General features: G+C 32.8%; 1 pseudogene; it reads left to right on the top strand.

Annotated features, from left to right (window-relative positions):
* Window positions 1–17,185: 17,185 nt before the first annotated feature.
* LOC138384302 (S-adenosylmethionine decarboxylase proenzyme pseudogene) lies at window positions 17,186–18,181 on the top strand (annotated as a pseudogene).
* Window positions 18,182–22,429: the final 4,248 nt, after the last annotated feature.

Below are 22,429 nucleotides of genomic sequence, written 5' to 3'. Positions count from 1 at the left end.
AGCCTCTGAGAATCAATAAACTACTTTATATTTTTACGGACTTAGCTATTCTAGACATTTTCATAAGTGAAATAATTCAATATATTGTCTTCTATTACTGGCTTCTTTCAGTTAGGATAATGTTTTCAAGGTCCATCTATGTTGTAACATGCATTGTTACTTCATTCTTTAAATTGACAAATAGTATTCCATAGAATGTGCATACCACATTTTGTTAGTTTTAAAATTTCATACTTTTATGATTTCTATTTAAAAAATTATTTAACATTGCATGTTATAGTTTCAAAATATGTGATTTAAAAAATCTATTTTCTTGCAAATTAATTGATACTCCTACACAATATTTGTGTTCACCTGGAGACATTTCACTTCCTTTTAAATATACAAACTTAATTGATCAAAAATTTACATATAATAAATTGGATGCTATTAAAAACTGTTAAGAACTATGCACTTTTGGTTGGAAATTGAAATATTTGGAAAGTCAATCTTCCTCTTTAATTGGAAACATTAAAACAAAATGAGAAAAGGACTGTCACGTGGAGAATAAGGTGCTTTCATTCTTGCTCCAGAAGACAGAGTAGATCCAGTGAGGAAAGGACATACACAAGGGGGACCCATTTTAGTCCATTGAAAATATTCAATTTGCTAATATTTAGAAGACGTTTTCATATCCCCTGCCTCTAGAAGTAAGTGATCAGGCCACCTGGCTGCCTGGTACACATTCAGATGCTTTATATTTAGGTAGAAATTTGGTCTAAAAGATATCCAAATACTCTTTCAACTGTAGAATGTAGTATTTTGTTAAGTAGTTCTAACACCCTATTCAGCTAATAGCAATCAGTTCCTCTCTTATAATTGTGTTAGGCAAACTGGAAATAATGAGTCTAATTGATTTCTTATCTACTCCTGGGTTTAAGTCAAAATGAAATTTTAAAAGTAAGTCAAAATGAAAATTCAAAATTATTCTTTAAATTATGACTTAGCTTTATGTTTTAATACATAAATGTAGACAGGTTCTATTTTAAAATATTTCTAGCACACTGTCATTTATAGCAATTAGGATCAGAAGAGCTAGCACATGTGAGTCATCGTAATGAGATTGACATGTTACTCTATTTAACAGTAAAATAGATTCATACATATTCTCAAACCCCAAGACATTTAAAGATTTTACGTAATTGTAGGAATATTTCTAACAATAGTCACTCATGACACTCTTTTAGAATTCACACATTTTAGAAGATGGTGGATTTTCTCCTATATTTTCTGGTAAGCTTTGTCTAGCCTATAGCATGATGGCCTCTTCTTCTTTTTTTTTTTTTTTCCTTTCTTAGTGATTTTATTTTTTTTATAGTTTATGTATTTTTATTTTTAATTTTTATGGGGACCTAACAGTTGTATATATTTATAGGGTACATGTGATATTTTGATATAAGCATATAATGGTAATAATTAAATCAAGGTAATTGAGGCATCCATCATCTCAAGCACTTCCTCCATTCTAAATAGCAGTAATTTTGTTTCTTTATATTTTACTCAATCTTCCGACTTATATGCCCAAAACTGCAATAAACAGTGACATGAACATTTTGGTGGATTGTGGGTATTTAGAGTTATATAATTTGTCTCATTCAAAGTTATCTCCAGTCATGCACAACATAACATTTTGGCCAGTGACGGACCACATACAGATGGTGGTCCCATAAGATTATAATGAAGCTGAAAAATTCCTATCACCTTGTGAAGTTGTAGACTTTGTTATGTCGTATTGCAATGTATTACTTACCTGTTGGTGGGGATGCTGATGTAAACAAACCTACTGCACTGTCAGTTGTATAATAGTATAACACATACAATTATGTACAGTATGTAATACTTGATAATGGTAATAAGCGACTACATTATTGGTTTATATATTTACTATAATTTTTATTGTTATTTCAAAGTGTACTATTTCTACTTACTAAAAAGATATACTTAACTGTAAAACGGTCTCAGGCAGGTATCTTCCTTTCAGGAGGTATTCCAGAAGAAGGCATTGTTGTCATAGGGAATGACAGTTCCACCTGTGTTACTGCCTGAGAAGAGCTTCTAGTGGCACAAGATGTGAAGATGGAAGACAATGAAATTGATGATACTGATCCTCGGTAGGCCTAGGCTAATGTGTGTGTGTCTTAATATTTAACAAAAAATTAAAAATAGAAAATGCTTACAGAATAAGGATGCAAAGAAAGAAAATAGTTTTGTATAGCTGTGCAATATTTGTGTTTTCAGTTGAGTATTGTTACAAAAGAATCAAAATGTTAAAAAATAATTTTTAAAGTTTATAAAGTAAAAAAGTCACAGGAAGCTAAGGTTAATTTATATTGAAGGAAGAACAATAATTTTAAAAAATAAATTTAGTGTAGCCTATGTGTACAGTGTCTATAAAGTCTCTAGCAGGGTACAGTTACTTAGAGCAACTTCTAGTCCTGTAAGCTCCATTCATGGTAAGTATCCTATACAGGTATACCATTGTTTATTTTTTATTTTTTATGCCATATTTTTACTATACATTTTTCTATGTTTAGCTAAGCTTGGACACAAATACTTAACATTGTGTTATAATTAACTACAGTATTCAGGACAGTAATATGCTGTACAGGTTTGCAGCCTAGCAGCAACAGGCCATACCATATAGTCTAGATATGTATAATAGTAGGTTATACCAGAGGTCCGCGGCCTTTTTGGCACCAGGGACTGATTTTATGAAGACAATTTTTTCATAGACGGGGATGAGGGGTGGTTTCCAAATGATTCAAGTGCATTACATTCGTTGTGCAGTCAAACCGCTCTACTAATGATAATTTGTATTTACAGCTGCTCCTAAGTGCCTTGTCTCCCACCATCACCTTATCTCTGTCATCAGACATTAGATTCTGACAAGGAGCGTGCAACCTAAATCCCTCACATGCTCAGTTTACAGTAGGGTTAGCGCTCCTATGAGAATCTAATGCCTCCGATCTGATAAGGGGCAGAGCTTATGCAGTGATGCCAGTGATGGGGAGCAGCTGTAAACACAGATGAAGCTTCTCTTGCTCACCCGCTGCTCACCTCCTACTGTGCAGCCTGGTTCCTAACAGGCCACAGACCTGTACTGGTCTGGAGACCATAGAGCTATACCATCTAAGTTTGTTTAGGTACATGCTATGATGTTTGCACAATGAAGAAATTGCTTAACAACACATTTCTCAGGATGTATCCCCATTGTTAAATGACATCTGACTGTATTTCAACAATACCTGAGAATGGCTACCCAGAGATATTGTAGTTCATTACTGTAATCTGTCTCTATCACTATGTCTGTGCTCATAGCAATACAGATTATCTGTATGTCTATGCTTATGGCCATTTTCAAATGAAATGATGAGAAGTCCTCCATTGTTTTTTGGAAAACACCATAAAGTTTTGGGATAGTACACAAAGCCTGGGGCATCTTTTACCAGAGACATTGTCACATAGACTCTCGTACTAATTTGAGAATAAAACAAAGTTGCATTTAAGTTTTTAGAGATGGCACAGTACTTTTGTAAGAGACCTATGATCTGTAGTGGTTCCCCTAAATGAATATCACAGGGTTGCTATGGTATCTAGAGTCAGTCAAGCTATGCCTTTCATAGATGCATTACTTATACTTTAAATAAATTAAATATATTTTCTGGTTCCCCCTAAAGTAGTTTTTTTATATACAAATTTAAACCATCTAATATAATCACCTATCTTATAATTAAATATAAGCAAACCTGAAAATAACTAAAACAAACCTCCTCTAATACTTTTTATGAAACATTTTCTCCAACAGTGATATGATTAGGCACTTACAGAGTATTTAATGCATTGCCTTATCCTCTCAAAGTGCTATGAACAGACAGGTGGTAAAGATTTTCTCGTCTATACATTTGAATTTGCTTGTAGTAAACTTTGGTGTTTTATATGACCTCAGTTCATCTTGAATTCCATTCCAAATCCTTCTAGTTTTGTTTGTGTTTGTGTTTGTGTACTGTTCTTGCTGTTGTTGTTCATTATTTCAGGAATGGAAGGAAGGGAAGAAACTCCATAATGTTTTGGAGACCTTAGCTAAAGATTTATCTCCTGAAGTGTCACTAATAAACACGTTGATTTTTGCCAAAAAAGTGACATTGCCATTCAAAAAAATGAAGGACCCCATCTATTTTTATGAATAAAATTGATTATCATTCATTATTAAACTAGCAAACTAGCACACTGCCAAGAAACTTCTGTTTTAATCCTGGCTAGCACTCAAATAAGGGCTTTGTCCCAGTTTTTACTGATATTATTTTGTTTCATTGATTATGAAAATTGAAGGTCTATCCTCACTGCCTATACTGACACACACTTTTTGTAATAGCTATGACCAGCATTTTTTTCCCACCACAGGAATATTTCCAAGTTGATTTAACATTTAGTAATAACATAAGTTTAGTAAATGCCATGTGAAAACCAAATTTCAATTCCTAGAGATAGACTTCTTCCCTTTCCTGTGTCTTAAGGGCTGATCCTGTCTAAAGCATTGGTTTTAGGCATACCCTCATGACTTCAGAAATCTAGATTCTCATACAATTCTGCTCTCTGCTATGTGTTGAGGTCTCCTATGATTCTGGAATTCAACTCAAAGCATTTCTCTTCTAGCAAAGACCATAAGCAGTGAGTACTGGATGTGGAGATGGTAACACTGTAGTTCCTTTGTTGTATATCATCTTTAATTTTTTCTGTCATCACTCTTTTCCTCTTCATCACTTTTACTTTATATTCATGTTATTCCTGGCTTCCCAGGGGAATCTCTCCCTTTCCAATATGCAATTTTGGGAAGGAAACATTATTTAGCATGTGCATTTGGCACGTTTATGTCACTAAATTCAATAAGCATTAATCTCTTTGGTATACCATTAATTCCCTGAAACATAAGTCTATTGTATCTGTCAGGAATGAGTGATTATAAATAACACAAACCCCTGTGTGGCAACATGAAGTAACAGGTTTTGTTTTCTTATATAAATAGAAGTAAAAAGTTAGTTATGCCATGGGTGGTGACGCTACTTAATGATAATTTTAGAATTTTAGGCTGTATTTATCTTTATGCTCTGCCATCCTTAAAGCACAGGCTGTTATCATTCTTGTCACTTGGCTATCAGGAGCCACTTGACACACCCAAGATCACATGGCATAGACTGCATTTGAATAACAATTTCTTCTGCTCTTAATATCATGGTTTACCAATGATTCCCTCATCCAAAAGTATAATTTCCCTAGCCTAAGTAATCAATAGTTTGTGAACAAATATATAGGTATATGGGAATCTCAATCTGAGAGTTAAGGAAAAAAACAATACTTTGTTAGACACAAAGGTTAGACTGAAAACAAAGGTGGTAAAATATGAGAAAGTGATTATTTCTTAATCTCAGAATCCAAGAATGTTTTCCCTGTGGACCTAAATTAGATTTATTCATAGACTAGAACACCAACAGGCGCCAGGTTAACTGTCAGAGACAGACTGCCAAATTATGACTAAGATGTACCTTACTTAATATTCCTTCCTTAAGCAGCCAGCAATGATCAGATATCAAATTCTCAGGGCTAAAAAAGCTGTAGGTGGATGTAGTCACCTCCCTGCTTAAAATATCATGCTGACATCTTTGGAATAGCTAAGTAATTATTTAAATTATGTTTTATCTGTTTTGTTTCAGTGTTTATTTTTATTTTATTTTATGTTATTTTGGAGTAGGATCCCTTTAAAACCCTTTCATAACTGCATCCATTATCCATAATTATCAATCCATAACTATCATCATACAAAAGATACTGCTGGAGGCTGAGCAATTTTAGTCTTTAAATACATCCTCCTCCATCCTTTATCCTTCCAGACTTAGTGTCAAGGTTAAAATTGCTTTAGACAATAATAACGGACAATTAGGACTCTATATTAGTCTGCTCAGGCTGCCATAAGAAAATACCATAGACTGAGCAGCTTAAACTACAGAAATTTATTTTTACACAGTTCTGGAGGTTGGGAAGTCTGAGATCAAGGTACAGGCATATTTGGTTCGAGGCAAGAGACCACTTCTTGGTTTGTCGATGTCCATGCTTTCTGATGTCTCTTTTTATAAGGGTATTAGTCCCATCACAAGGGACCCACCCTCATGACTTCATCTAACCCTATTTACCTACCAGAAGTCCCATCTCCATATACTGTCATTTGAGGGAGGGGGAGGGCTTTATCCCCATATAAATTTGGAAGGGACACAAACGTTCAATCCATAACATTCCACCTCACTGCTTCTAGTTTTCTAATATGTCTGTAGGGTCATAACTGTAAAGAGAAAAATGGTTTACCTAATTTTGTCCCTTGATATTCTTTTATATTTTATTTAAAACTATGAAAATCTAAAGTTTTATTTTTTCCAACAATGTAAGACTCATATGATTATAAAACCTACAGGCTTAAGGTAGGTTTCCATTACATTTTTCTAAGTAGTTCTTTTAAGCCATATAGATTATCCTAAACTAACTTGGGAAATGTTAAAGAATTTATGTAATTTATGTAATGAAAAAAATATGTATATAATATATCCACACACATATATACGATGATGACAAAGATGAAGATGAGACAATGATAAAAAGTGAGAGCAGAAGCTATTTATTGAATGATTTAACATGTTGCAGAGAAAGCTCTTAGTATATTTATATGGATTAATTTGAATTGACAAATTTTTAGAGGCTAGTTTCTGAATGTTCAAGGTGATAGTTTCTCACCTAAAATGGTGGTTTAAGTTCCACCTACAACACATCTTAGGCTAATAAATATATGGATTTTCTTTCAATGCATATCTATACTTTTGTCACCACTGAGTACTTATTTTTTTCCTTGTTATATCTTTATATAGTGTAAATAACATTCAACAAATTTTTGAGAGTGATACAAGAATATTTACTACTCCATGGCCAATATTTTCCTCAGAATTGGTGAAGGGAGGAGGAGAGTACTTACAAAAGGAAAGTGCATGTGAGAATTGAAACTGCTTAAACTAGCTAACCCTCCTGCCTTACACAGATCAGATAGGATGTGGATTTTAGTCATTATAGTTAGTGTTACCATATAATTTGTTAGAACTAAAATACCCGTGAGAATGAAATGGAGAGCTATTAATAATTACAGCAGACAGTCCATATAAATTCAGATTACGTGTGGCAACAGGACTTATTAGCATCCTACTTTCAAGGTCTCCTTTGTTATCATAACACAGAATTAGAATAAAAGACTTTCAGGTAGAAAGTTTTTTACCAACTCAAGAACAACACAGGCTTCTTCCAACAAGGCAAGAACGTGCTTTCCTCATCTGAGATTTATGTTTTTAAAATTAAAGAAAATCATATTTATGCAAAGCTATTTTTGCATAAATTTATGATATATATAAAATAAAAAGTGAAATATTTTTCCTTCACAAAACCAATTTTATACCAGGGGTAAACGCTGTTAACAGCCTGTGACATATTTCTCTGGATTTTCTGGGTAAGTGTGTGTTTTTGTGTGTCTACTCTATACATTCATCTTTAGAATGAGAAAAAATATATATATATGTAGTCTACTACTTATTTGCTTTCTTTAACATGTATCATGGACATTTTATAAGTGAGAACCTATAGAGTTATGAATTTTTTGAAATTGCTATGTCCTTTGAATGTGCACAGCAAAATGTATTTAATCAATTTCCACTAATGGACATTTAAGCTATTTCTTTTCTTTCGCTATAACAAAGAGTGCTATGGAATCTTTTACTTATGTAAATTTGCTTCCTCACAAATATTTCTATAAAATAGATTTCTAGAAGTAGATTTGTTTCATCAGAACTATATAGATATGAAACATAAATGATACATTGTCAGTGATGTACTAACAAATCCCCCCTCCATGTTATACACTTATATATGGTCGCCAACAGTTTTTAGAAGAGTTTATTTTAGCCTGGTCATCAGAGGCCATTGTTATATTTTTTAAAATAATGACTTTATTAAGATAAAATTTACATACCATAAAATTAACACTTTTAAAGTATACAATTTAGTGATTTCTTAGTGTATTAATGTTTAGAAATTTTTCATCACCCCAAAAAGAAACCCGGTACCCAACAGCAGTCACTCTCACTTGTACTTTTTATGTCATATCTGAGAAACCATCACCTAACCCAAGGTCATGACAGCTTATTCTTTTTTATTCTTAAAGTTTTATAGTTTTAGGTCTATTATCCACTTGGAGTTAATTTTTTAATATGGTATATTGTAGTCCAAATTCATTCTTTGTGTGTATATCCTGTTGTTCATTATTGATATTTTAATTTTTCCATCTTAATAGTTGAAAATTATGCCCTTATTCCTTTCATTTTTTCAATATAGATTAAGGTTATGTATATGCTCATAGGTTTAATTTCAATTTTTATATCTTTGTTTATGAATTGCCTATTCATGTGTTGTGGTGTGTTTTTATGTGTGTGCATGTGTGTGTTTGTAATTTTGGGGGTTTGTGAAGGAAATGTGCTAGTCTTTTTTGAAGAACAATATGAAGTGGGCCTAAAGAAAATCAGTCATTATAAGTAATTACTCTTGAGAAAAACAAGCACACAAATAGATCAACATTATATTTCTGCCAGCTAACAGAGTTTGGCTTATTTAAATTTTTTTTTTTACATTAAAGCAAGGTAGTAAAATATAGCACACATACATTAAACTATAAATCTTATTTATTTAAGGATAAAGCTCTATTTTTGGTAGTTTTTGTCATAGAAGATATCCAGACTCTTGAATTAAAATGTCGTGATAACTAATATATGCAAAAAGTATTTATAAAAATTTGCAAAAGCCTTTTCATTTTAGCCTCACAGACTGAAATGAAACTAACTTCTAAAATATACCTTGACAAAATTTAACACACATTTTTCTTCAGAAGTTATGTAAAGCAAAAGGAAAATAAATGGCCTCTATATGTCGTCTCTACCCTATACTTCTAAAAAATAAAAGAACCTTTGATTTAATATATGTTTACTTTATTTAAATCTAGTACATGAATTTTTGTACATAAATCTTGGATTCATTACATTATATAATTTCAAGATTGTTTAGAAAATATTAAAAGAAAGAAATTTAGAATGCTGGAACTAAATGACTGACAAAAATTATATAAGAATAGGCAAATGGTATTTTAACAATCACTGGTTGAATTTTAGAAAGTAGAACTGTGTTTAATTGCTCAATGGCATATGTTTATTCTATATTTCCTTACATGATTCAAGAGTTTTATTGTATTTAGTTTAGTAAACTTCTTTAGATCAATGACATTAGCTTGTTTTAAGAAGCTTAGTACAAAGAGAGTATTTTCATCCTTTTGTATAGGCATGCTTCATTTTATTGCACTTTGCTTTATTGGATTTCAGAAATGTTGCATTTTTTACAAATTGAAGGTTTGTGGCAACCCTGTGTTGAGCAAGCCAATCAGTGCCATTTTTCCAATAGCATGTGCTTACTTTATGCCTCTGTGTCACATTTTTGCAACTCTCAAAATATTTCAAACTTTTTCCTTATTATTATATCTATTGTGGTTATCTGTGATCAGTCATCTTTGATGGTACTATTGCAATTTTTTCTGGTTGCCACAAACTGCACCCATATAAGCCAACAAACATAATCAATAAATGTTGTATGTGTTCTGACTGCTCTACCAACTGGCTGTTTCCCCATCTTTCTTCCTCTCCTCAGTCCTATTTCCTGAGAAACATTAATATTGAAATTAGTCCAATTAATAACCCTATGATGGCCTCTAAGTGTCCAAGTGAAAGGAAGAGTCCAATGTTTCTCACTTTAAATCAGAACCTAGAGATGATTAAGCTTAGTGAAGAAGGCACATCAAAAGTTGAGACAGACTAAAATCTAGACCACTGTTGCCAAACAGTTAGCCAAGTAGCAAATGCAAAAGAAAAGCTCTTGAAGGAAATTTAAAGTGCTACTCCAACAAACGCATAAATGAGAAGAAAGTGAAACAGACTTATTGCTGATTTGGAGAAAGTTTTAGTGGACTGGATAGAAGATCAAACCATCCACAACATTCCCTTGAACCAAAGCCTAATCCAAAGCAAGGCCCAAGCTCTCTTCAATTCTAGGAAAACTAAGAGAAATGATAAAGTTGCAGAAGAAAAGTTTGAAGCTAGCAGATATGGATTCATAAGGTTTAAGAAAACAAAAAGCCATCTCTGTAACTTAAAAGTGTAAGATGAAGCAACAAGTGCTGATAAAGAAGCTGCAGCAAGTAATCCAGAAGATCTAGCTAAGATAATTGTTGAAGAAGGCTACACTAAACCACAGATTTTCAATGTATATAAAAATAGCTTTATATTGGAAGGAGATGCCATCTAAGACTTTCATAGCTAGAGAGGAGAAGTCAATTTCTGGCTTCAAAGCCTCAAAGAACAGGTTGATTCTCTTATTAGGGGTTAATGCAGCTAGTGACTTTAAATTGGAGCCAATGCTCATGGACCATTATAAAAATCCTAGGGCCCTTAAAAAGTATGCTCAGTCTATTCTGTGTGTGCTCTAGAGATGGAAAAATAAAGCTTAGATGACAGCACATCTGTTTACAGTATGGCTTACTGAATATTTTAAGCCCATTGTTGAGACCTGCTACTCAGAACTAAAGATTGCTTTCAAAATATTGCTGCTCACAGTCAATAACAAATTATGGCATATTTTTAAATAACTAAAATAGTGAAATTGAAATGTTCCTAACACAAAGAAATAATATATGCTTGAGGTGATGGAGGCCACAATTACCCTGATTTGATTAAGGTACACGGTATGCCTATATCAAGACATTACATGTACCCTATGAATATATACAACTATTATGTACCCATAATGATTAAAAACAAAAATATGTTTAAAAAATGGCTACTTATTGACAAGGTACCTGTTCACTCAAAAGCTCTGATGGAGATGTACGAGGAATTCAATGTTGTTTTCATATCTGTTAACACAACATCATTTCTGCAACCCATGGATCAAGGAGTAATTTTGACTTTCAAGTCTAATTTTTTAAGAAATACATTTTGTAAGGCTAAAGTTGCTATAGTTGCCATAGATAGTGATTCTGCTGATGGATCTGGGCAAAGAAAGTTGAAAACCTTCTATAAAGGATTCACCATTCTAGATAACCAGGATAAACATATTGATGATTCATGGGAGAAGGTCAAAATATCACCATTAACAGGGGTTTAAAAAAAATGATTTCATCAGATAAAGGACTGATAACAAGAATCTATTTAGAACTCAGGAAAATCAGCAAGAAAAAAATCAAGCAACCCTATCAAAAAGTGGGCAAATGATATGAATAGAAACTTCTCGAAAGAAGATATAAGAATGGCTAACAAACATATGAAAAAATGCTCAACATCCCTAATCATCAGAGAAACGCAAATCAAAACCACAATGAGATATCACTTAACCCCAGTGAGAATGGCCTTTATCAAAAAAACCCAAAACAACACATGTTGGCGTGGGTGTGGAGAGACAGGAACACTCATACACTGCTGGTGGGACTGCAAACTAGTGCAACCCCTGTGGAAAGCATTATGGAGGTATCTTAAACAGATTCAAGTAGACCTGCCATTTGACCCAGCAATCCCATTACTGGGCATATACCCAAAGGAAAAAAGGTCATTCTGTAACAAAGACACATGTACCCGAATGTTTATAGCAGCACAATTCACAATAGCAAAGATGTGGAAACAACCCAAATGCCCATCAATACATGATTGGATTAGTAAGCTGTGGTATATGTATACCATGGAATATTACTCAGCTATAAGGAATAATGAAGATATGACATCTCTATGGTTCTCCTGGAGAGAGTTGGAACCCATTATATTAAGTGAAGTATCCCAAGAATGGAAAAACAAGCATCACATGTACTCACCAGAAAATTGGTTTCCCTGAACATCACCTAAATACACATCTAGGAACGACACCAATCGGATATCAGACTGAGGTGGGGGGTGGGGGAGGGGATGGGGGTATGCCTACACAATGAGTGCATTGCACACCGTTTGGGGATTGGTAACACTTGAAGGTGCTGACTCGGGAAGGAGGGGGCGGGGAAGGGAGGGATATATACCTACATGATGGGTGCAACGCGCACTATCTGGGGAACAGACACGCCTGGAGCTCTGACTTGGGGGGAAAGGCGGTACATGGGCAACGTATGTAACCTGCAATTCTGTATCCCCCATAACAATAAGATGGAAAAAAAAAAAAAGAATTAAAAAAATAAATAAATAAATAAATAAAAAAAGAATGATTTCAATCCCCAGAGATGTCTTTGAGTGGTTCAAGACTTCAGTGGAGGAAAAAACTGCAGATGTGGTTCAAATAGCAAGAGAACTAAAATTAGAAGTGCAGCCTGAAGATGTCACAGAATTGCTGCAATCTCATAATTAAACTTGAGCAGATCAGGAGTTGCTTTTTAAGCATGAGCAATGAAAGTGGTTTCTTGAGATGGAATCTACTCCTGGAGAAGAGCCTAGGAACATCACTGAAGTGACAACAAAGGATTTAGTGTATTACATAAAGTTAGTTCATAAAGCAGTGATAGGGTTTGAGAAGACTGGCTCCAATTTCAAACGAAGTTCTACTGTGGGTAATATACTATCAAATAGCATTACATGTTACAGAGAAATCTTTTGTGAAAGGAAGAGTTAATTGAATCAATCAATAAGGCAAACTTCACTGTTGTCTTATTTTAAGAAAATGCCACAGTCACCCCAACTTTCAGCAACAAACACCCTGATGAGTCAGCAGCTGTCAACATTGAGGCAAGATCCATCATCAGCAAAAAGATTATGATTTGCTGAAGTCTAGGTGATCATTAGCATTTTTAGCAATAATGTATATTTTAAAAAGGTATATACGTTGTTTTTTTATACATAATGCTATTATATGCTTAATACTACACAACACATTATAGTGTCAATATAACTTTTATATGTATTGGGAAACCCAAAACTTCATGTTATTAGCTTTATTGAAATATTCATTTTATTGAGGTGGTCTGGAATTGAACCCACAATATATCCAAGGTATGCCTATATATTTGTGGTGGAAAATCTCTAAAACAACTTTTAGAAATCCAGTTGTTAAAAGTTCCAATGATCTTCATTGCCAAGGATCATAAAATGGTCATGTTTTCATTGGAAATATTTTCTTGATGACATTGTCCATGGCATAATTCAAAATCACTAAAGGTCTTTTATGATAATTGTTTTCATAATTAAATGCTGTGGACAATTCTCTTTTTCTTCCTCTTCAGAGATTGATATGTCTCTCTTTTTGATAATTTTACTGAGAAATTCATAGGTTGAATTCCTATTTTTCCTATATGCAAGGAATTTCAGAAACATATTTAGTATTAAATTATCTTCTCTGTGAAGATTATTTACTTCTTCCTTTTTTAAAATGCTTATGTTCTTTTGCTATACACACACACATAGAGAAAGCATACACTATTATATAGCTATGTAAATACACAGAGATTATTGCTTTCTCTCTTTATATGTATATATATGGAAATACATATGTATATACATGCTTTCTCTCTATATATGCATGTATAACTCTACACATATATGCATGTATATGTACACATATTTTACTTTGTATTTCATTTCAGTGGTGCTTAAGAAAGTGGTAGAATAATAGAAAAATATTTACTTTTAAAATCAGCCTGATAAAACACCTTAAAATTCCAATACTGGCCTGACATTAAGACATTTTACAGATTTGGAGACCTAGATTCAACCACTAATTAGACAATAAAAGGGGAAGAAATTTATTTATCATCTTCAAGAGCTGATTTGTTTAGATTTAGAGAAGGTTTGTTTCCTGTATTTTATCTGAATAAGTGCCTATTTTTAAAGGAGAATAAGGAGTGATTACTGTCCTTTGTGGTTTTCACAACACAGTGAAGCAGAAAGATACAGGGTGCAAATTGGAGTGGTAGAGAGGAGGAATACAGATATATTGAACACCTATGTGTTATACATCTATTATTTCTTACATTACCAATATTCAGCAAAGTATATATCATTATGCTGGATTTTATACATGTGCATACCAAGAATGAGATATATAATTTGAAATAAATTGCCACAAATAGCTGGTAAATGGAAGCTCCAAAACTTATACAAAAGCAAATTATTACTGTCTTAAAAAAGTACTAAAGAGGCTCTTGCCAGGGGCCCTGAGAGAATAAAGGAAGAAACAGATAAATGGGATAAATAACAGAAGTCAGCAAGGATAAATTTTATGTTCATATATTTTATATCAGGAGACCAAAATATTTTAAGAAAATAGTTTGAAAGGAAAATAAAATGATTTAGGACCTTAGAGGTTTCATTTTAAGAGAAACTAAGAATAAGAAAACTAGGCAAGTATTTTGGCAAATAAATAAATATGAAAATAATAATTTCAAATCAACATAAATAAAGTTGAATGAATAGGAGATGCCTGTTTAGTACAAAGATATAAATGATCCTATGGTTTTAGAATGACTGACCAATGTCAGAGAAAATAAGATAAAAATACATAGAACCTCTCACATAAAGAATTGAATAAAACTTCTTAAAAGATAATTAACAATCTTACTTTTGGTGCATGTGGACGGGGGGTAGCCAGTGAAATTCCATAGACAGGAGAACATAACTGAAGACACACTTTCCATATACACACACAACATGAACTCTGGAATTTAAAACTGAAAGTTCTGATTATAAAGCACTATGTTTTCATATTTGTGATGTTAGATACATAGAACAAATTGACTGTAGATGCAGCCCTCAGGGAATCTAATTTTATTAAGCAAGTGAAATTTCAGCATAACTAAGACTGTATCATGTTTTATGTTTATCGAATTTTAGTCTGATGTTACTTCTTGACAGAAAGTTTTAATATATAATTTTATCAGATATTATAATTATAGTGAAAATTTAAAGGCATTCCAGATCATCTGAAGTTTTCATATAATTAGGAAACTTTGATATTGTAATTTCTAGAATAGAATCCTTTGTTCTATATTTCATCTCTAAACAAGGAAATCAATGATTACAATTGAAGTTCCTGTTGTGCTGGCACTGCTCCACCCCAATTGCCTTCTAAGCAGTTTATTACATATTATGGAAAATTTCTATGTAGGCAAACAAGTTTTACTACAATACAATATAAATATGGCAACGTGAGGACATACTAGTTGTAGCAATTTTTTTTTTTTTTTTTTTTTTGTGCTAGGTGAAAGGCGGAAGTGGAAGGGAGAAAGGATTGATGGTGTATGTGATATTTGAGATGCTTCTTAGGGAATGAGCAATATCTCAATGGCAGAAGAGAAGAGTAAAGAAATGTGCTTGGAAAAAACAAATATTTCAGCATAGCTTAAATACTAAAATCTATAATTATAGAAGAGAAGAATATACAGAAATAATGTATTTGCCTTCAAATATGAATTAAATTTAGGAATTAAAAATATACTTCACTACAACAGGGAAGTTTTGTGGCTACTGTTGTTCTTCAGTATTACCCAAGTTCCTTATTTTGATGATTAGAAGTTTATTTAAATGATAGATGTGACAAATACCTTTTTTATAAATAATTAAATAGAACAAGTACAAATATATTTGAAAAGAAAACACATTTACCTCTGAGTCTTCTCTCTATCTAAAATCTGTGTTACAATGTTAAATATTTTACATACACGACTTATTTGTCAATTAATTTAGTAAATACTTCTTGAATATTTAGTATATACCTAGAGTAGTTCAGGGAACTGTTTGCAGCCGTGAACAAACAAAGCTGAAATAGGGATTACACTTTAGGGAAGAGTAAAAGAAGGTAAGTAAACAAATAAATGAACAGTCCAATCTCAGTGAAATATGCCACAGAAATAATAACAAGGAGAATCATGTTAGACAATAAAGGAAGTAAAAAGAGGAAACCTTAGATTAGAAGTTAGGGAGATTCACTCTGGGAGGTGTGCTGTCTTGCTGAGTCTTTAATTATGAGAAGAGTTAGCGTTTTGAAGAGCTGGATTAAAGTGTTTCAGACAGAAGGGGCACATGCAAAGCGCTCAATGTGGAAAAATGCTTGTTTGGGCCAGTATCGGTATAGCCAGATGATTTAAACAAGGGAGTAATATAAGCTGATTGACATTTTGAAAATCTAACTGTAATTGTTAGGAGAATAATGAAATGTAGAACTGAAAGTAGAAAAGACATATTATGAGGAAGAAGGGGATCACATTCAGATGGGAAAAAAATGATAATTTCAGAAAATATATCTGCAACTGATATTACCAAGACAGGGTGAATATTTGTCTATGATATTTCAAGAAAACAATAATGAATAATCTGAGAAAAGAGTAGGCAGAAGTTTTGAGTTGATAATTTTTATAAAGAAATGCAAATAAACATATCAAAAATGATTAATATCTCTATAAGATTGGCAAAAATCTCCAAATGTGAACCTAAAATTAATCCCAGATATCCCAAAGTAATTTTTGTAAAACTATGAATTAATATATACATACACAAGGATATTTATAGCATTAAAAGAGAATAAACAACCCAAATTTCCATCAGTTGGGAGACTAGTTGACTACCGAATATCCACATGATGCAATACAATGATAAAAAGAAATAGTAAGGATTTTTACATATTTCTATGAAGCATCTCCAGGACTTTTTGTTAGGTAATCAAAAGTAAAATGAGCTTACCCGGGAGAGCCGGCGACATTAGCTAGCGCTCGCTCTACTCTCTCTAACGCGGAAGCAGCGGACCACAAGAGACTGAACTGTATCTGCCTCTATTTCCAACAGACTCACGTTCAACTTTCGCTCACAAACAGAAGCCAGGAAAATTTTATTGGTCTTTTTTTAAAAAAAAGTTAATATAAAATTATAGCAAAAAAAAAAAAAAAAGGAACCTGAAATTTAGTAACATAGCTGGAACGATCCGCAGCGGCAACGGCAGCGGCGGGAGAAATGGTTTAATTTAGTTGAATTTCTAATGTGGTTGTTGGTTGCTCGCTAGTCTCACGGTGATGGAAGCTGCACATTTTTTCGAAGGGACGGAGAAGCTGCTGGAGGTTTGGTTCTCCCAGCAGCAACCTGACGCAAACCAAAGATCTGGGGATCTTCACACTATCCTGAGATCGGAGTGGGACGTACTTTTGAAGGATGTGCAATGTTCAATCATAAATGTGACAAAAACTGACAAGCAGAAAGCTTATGTCCTCAGTGAGAGTAGCATGTTTGCCTCCTAAAGCCGTTTCATTTTGAAGACGTGGAAGGTACCACCCTCTTGCTGAAAGCACTGGTTCCCCTGTTGAAGCTTGCTAGGGATTACAGTGGGTTTGACCCAATTCAAAGCTTCTTTTATTCTCGTAAGAATTTCATGAAGCTTCTCACCAAGGGCACCCACACCGGAATTTCTAGGAACAAATAGAGTTTCTAAATGAAAGTTTCCCAAATGGAGCAGCATATTTTATGGGACGTATGAATTGTGACTGTTGGTACTTACATCCTCTGGATTTCCCAGAGAGTGGAGTAATCAGTCAGCCAGATCAGACCCTGGAAATTCTGATGAGTGAGCTTGACCCAGCAGTTTTGGACCAGTTCTACAAGAAAGATGGCGTTACTGCAAAGGATGTCACTCGTGAGAGTGGAATTCATGACCTGATACCAGGTTTTGTCATTGATGTTCAATCCTTGTGGGTCATCGATGAATGGAATAAATTGGATGGAAATTATTGGACTATTCACATCACTCCAGAACCAGAATTTTCTTATGTTAGCTTTGAAGCAAACTTAAGTCAGACCTCCTATGATGACCTGATCGGGAAAGTTGTGGAAGTCTTCAAGCCAGGAAAGTTGTGACCACCTTGTTTGTTAATCAGAGTTCTAAATGTCGCACGGTGCTTGCTTCGCCCCAGAAGATTGAAGGCTTTAAACATCTTGATTGCCAGAGTGCTATGTTCAATGATTACAATTTTGTTTTTACCAGTTCTGCTAAGAAGCAGCAACAACAGCAGAGTTGATTAAGAAAAATGAAGAAAAAATGCAAAAAGAAAACACAAGTATAAGATGGTGGCTGCTTTCTAGGTGTTAATACCAGGGGCCATGCTTTCCACAACCCCCACCTTGCAGTTGCAGAAAGCCCTAGATATAATGATAGTGTAATCATTTTGAATTGCATGCATTATTATATCAAAGAGTTAGATATATTCCATGAATGCTCTCTTCTGTGTTTAGGTACTCTATGCCACTCTTGCTGTGAAATTGAAGTTCATGTAGCAAAAACCTTTCACTATATGGAACTTTACAACACTTGTGAAAACAATCCAATTTGGTTTATACACAGTGTAACATTTCTCCAGGTATTACCCAAAATTCCCCACAGGCAAGGCTTTCGTCCTCATTAGATGTTGGCCTCAGCCAAACCATCTGGGACTGTTCTATTAAACTGCTGGCAGAATTTTACATCCAGTTACCTCCACTTGCTAGAACTAATTATTTAATAATGTTATTAGAACCAATTTCTACTTCATACAGATGTTTTTTTGCAACAGCAATTAAAGTTTTTTATCCACAAGTCAGGTCCTGTTAAGAAAATGATTCCAATTACTTATTTTATGTATTACTATTTTTAAATTATTGGTCCATACATTTGTAGTCCTATAATTGATTTCTTCTCTCACCATGGTGACTTTCCTCAAACCTTCCAAATAAAGCAATACACTATTAACAACAACAACAACAAAAAAGTAAAATGAAAGACTATGCACAGTATGCTCATTTATGTGACAAGAAATTGTAGGGAACAAACATAGTATATGTGTGCATGCATATATATAAATATATATTCCCCCATATTTTAAACAATAACTAATGGAAGAAAAAGTTTAAAAAATTGGTTATAGAGTATAGAACTGATTTATATATACATATTTGCTTAAATTAAATACAAGGGAAGAAAAGTTAATAAAAAATACTTAGAGAAAATAGGAAGGGACAAAATAAAAGATGCTAAATAACTCTGAATGTATCTTTTTACAGGTTTGACTTTAGGGCCATGTAAAAATTTCAACTGATTATAAAGTTAGATTGAAAAATATTTAAAGATATTCTGAAATATTGAAATCAAGTCAAAAGAAATAACTCTAAATATATATCAAGTTGATGGTTATAACTATGAAAAATACTCATTTCATATGACTTTTTAAAAAGGATACTGAGTTTGACTGGGAATCCATCTTAGAATATCTATAAACATATCCATGTTTAAACCTCAAACTGAATTTTCTGAACATATTTTAATAGTAATAATATATTTTTCTTAAATTTTAATTACTATATACATAATAAAATTAATAAATATACCACATCAATTAAAAACATTTTCAGAATATATATATTATAGAATATATAAACATAAAAAGGTGGCTGACCATATTATAAACTTATATTTGAATTGGAAATATCAATATTAAATCATGATATATTTTTTTCTTACCAAAAAGAAAGACTTTCTGCTTTAAATACTGAAAAGACTTAAAAGCAAAGACAAACCAGAAGCAATGAGCATTCCTGGAAACAAAAGTTTTCTCTCTATTTCTCTCCACTAAAAGTAATCAGCATTACTTAGAATAATGGCTGATTCCATGATATCTGGGAGAGGGAGGAATATATATATATATATATTTATTTATTTATTTATTTTTAGATGAATTGAAAATATTTATTGTGCCACAAAGCAAGAGTTTTCTCAAAGATTATTGTGGTTATAACAAAAAGACATAGGAGGCAACCTAAAAAGGCTTCCAGCTGGCCAAAGATGATATACCACTTAGAAGAGCAAATATAATAATTATTTTGTTTCATAAAATATATCAACTATATTAACGACCATGGCTTTGTTATAATACTAAAGTCATATCATCATTGACCTCCTTTGGAAGCTGCTAAGAAATCAATTAATCATACTGAAAAATGAATGATAAAGGGAAAGAATCAGGAATTTATCCTGCCTTTTCTGTTAAAGTTGTTTGAGAGTATGTAAACACCTGATGAGAGAAAAGTCTTCTTCATATTAGATTTCTACCTGTTTTATGGTAGAATGGTAGAATTAAAAATTTACAATTTTATATTTTTAATGCAGTAGTGAATCAAGGTAAGGATCAATGACTACTAAAACCATTAAATTAAATATTAACGGGGAACTGTAGTGAATGACCAAGGCTATATAAAAATCTACTGATAAATCTTTACATCACTTCAAGTAGGACAAGACATGGCTGATATGATGCGTTAGCTAGTACAAAGCACCACATGTCAGTGATCTTTGCTAATAATTTGATCCTGAATTAAATGACATTTTAGAGAGCTAACTACCAGCAATAAGTCCTTGATATCATAATGATTAAATCAGTAAATCTATGACATGGTATTTTTACAAATCAAGCTATTTCTTCAATACATCATTTTTATGAAAATCTTAGAGATGTAAGGGAACTCTTATCAATTAAAAATACTTGACAAATATCCCCTAATTTTAATATTTGGATCTTGATTTAAACAAATCAATAGACATGCTTTTCAGACAACCAAGGAATATAAAAGTAGGTTATATATTAAATGATACAGAAGAATTATTGTTATTTTTTTTAGTTGGTAATTGCATTGCTTTTTTTTAAAGTTCTGAAGTGTTAATGGATGAAATCATATTGTGTCTGGGAATTGGTATAAAAATTCCAGTGGAGAATAAGAATAAGGGTGGTGCACAAGGGGGTGTGGAAAGATAAAAAAAAATAGTGACAAAATATGGATAATAATTAAAGCTAATGGTGGGTATGATGGAGTTAATTATATTATTTTTTCTCCTTCTGATTATTTGATAGTGTTCATAAACAATATTAAAAACAGAATTCTTAAGTTTAAAAATTACAGTTTCTTGGACTAGGATGGTAGCAGTGGGAATTAAGAGAACTGTATATACAGAGGTGATTTTTGGAAGTTGGGTTAAAGAGACTTACTTATGGGTTAAATAAAAAGGTAAGAATGGAGCAAAGAGAGATATCAAGGATAACTTCTAAGCTTTTGTCTTAAGCACATGTGCACATGCCATTGCAATTTACTGAAATGGAAACATACTTACGCCATGTTAATTTGGGAATTTCTAGTGGGCATTCAAGTTGACATGTTAAGAAGTTAGCGTATGTTAAGTGAAATAAGCCAGACACAGAAAGATAAATACCACATGTGCTCACTTATATATGAAAGCCCAAAACATTAATCTCAAGGTAAAGAGTAGAATAGTGTTTACTAGGTCAGGAGGAAGGGGATAGCCAGAGGTTGGCTAATAGACACAAAAGTAGAGCTAAATAGGAAGAGTAAGTTCTAGTGTTCCATAGCATTGTAGGGTGATTATAATACATAACAATTTATTGTGTACTTTCAAACAGCTATAAGAGTGGATTTTGAATGTTTCTAACATAAAGAAATGATAAACGTTTGAGGTAATAAATTTGCTAACTACTTTGATTTGATCATTACACATTGTGTGTAAATATATATTTTATATAAACTTTGTTACTAGGTTCTCATATTTTAAAATTGTGAATGTTGCTTTTCAGTTTTTAGGACAGAGAAACAAGGGTAAAGTGAAACACACTGCATTATAAAGTTGCTGTTTTATGATAACATTAAAGTTAATTCCACTGGCAAAACATAAAAAAAATTAAACAAAAAAAAAAGAGATTAGGGTAATAAGCCATCTATGACTAAGGGAAAAGTTCACATAAAATTTAATTTTTTTGAAATCATCATAATATAGATGTTATAGGAGGTTGGATTGGATTAGATAGGATTGGATTAATTTAACTAAGAAAAATGCTGAGAAATTGAGTGACAAAATCAAGGAAGAGAAACCTGAGGAGAAGCCAACCAATTAAGGGCAAAACCAAGAGTGTATGGAGTCATGAAAGTGCAGCCCCGACCCATGCAAAAAAAAAAAAGTAAAAAATAAGAAAATGAGGGAATCAGTCAAATAGATTAGTTGCCGCTGAGATACATGGCAATATAAAGACCAAAAAAGTGGGAAAAAGAGGCAAAATGGAAAGAACTGACAACCTTGAAAAGAGAAAATTCTATAGAGTGACATAAGAGAAGTCACACTGGAGTTGGTAGAAAAGGAAAGGAGTAGTAAGAGTTAAAAGATCAAACACAGATCTTTCTTTTTAGAAATATTTTGTAGATTGTTGTAAAATGGGGGCAGTAGCTAGACAGAA

This window comes from Eulemur rufifrons, chromosome 6, assembly GCF_041146395.1.
Source record: "Eulemur rufifrons isolate Redbay chromosome 6, OSU_ERuf_1, whole genome shotgun sequence".
NCBI lineage: Eukaryota > Metazoa > Chordata > Mammalia > Primates > Lemuridae > Eulemur > Eulemur rufifrons.
The sequence above is the reverse complement of the archived record's forward strand: the minus strand, read 5'-3'. Positions and strand labels throughout refer to the sequence as shown.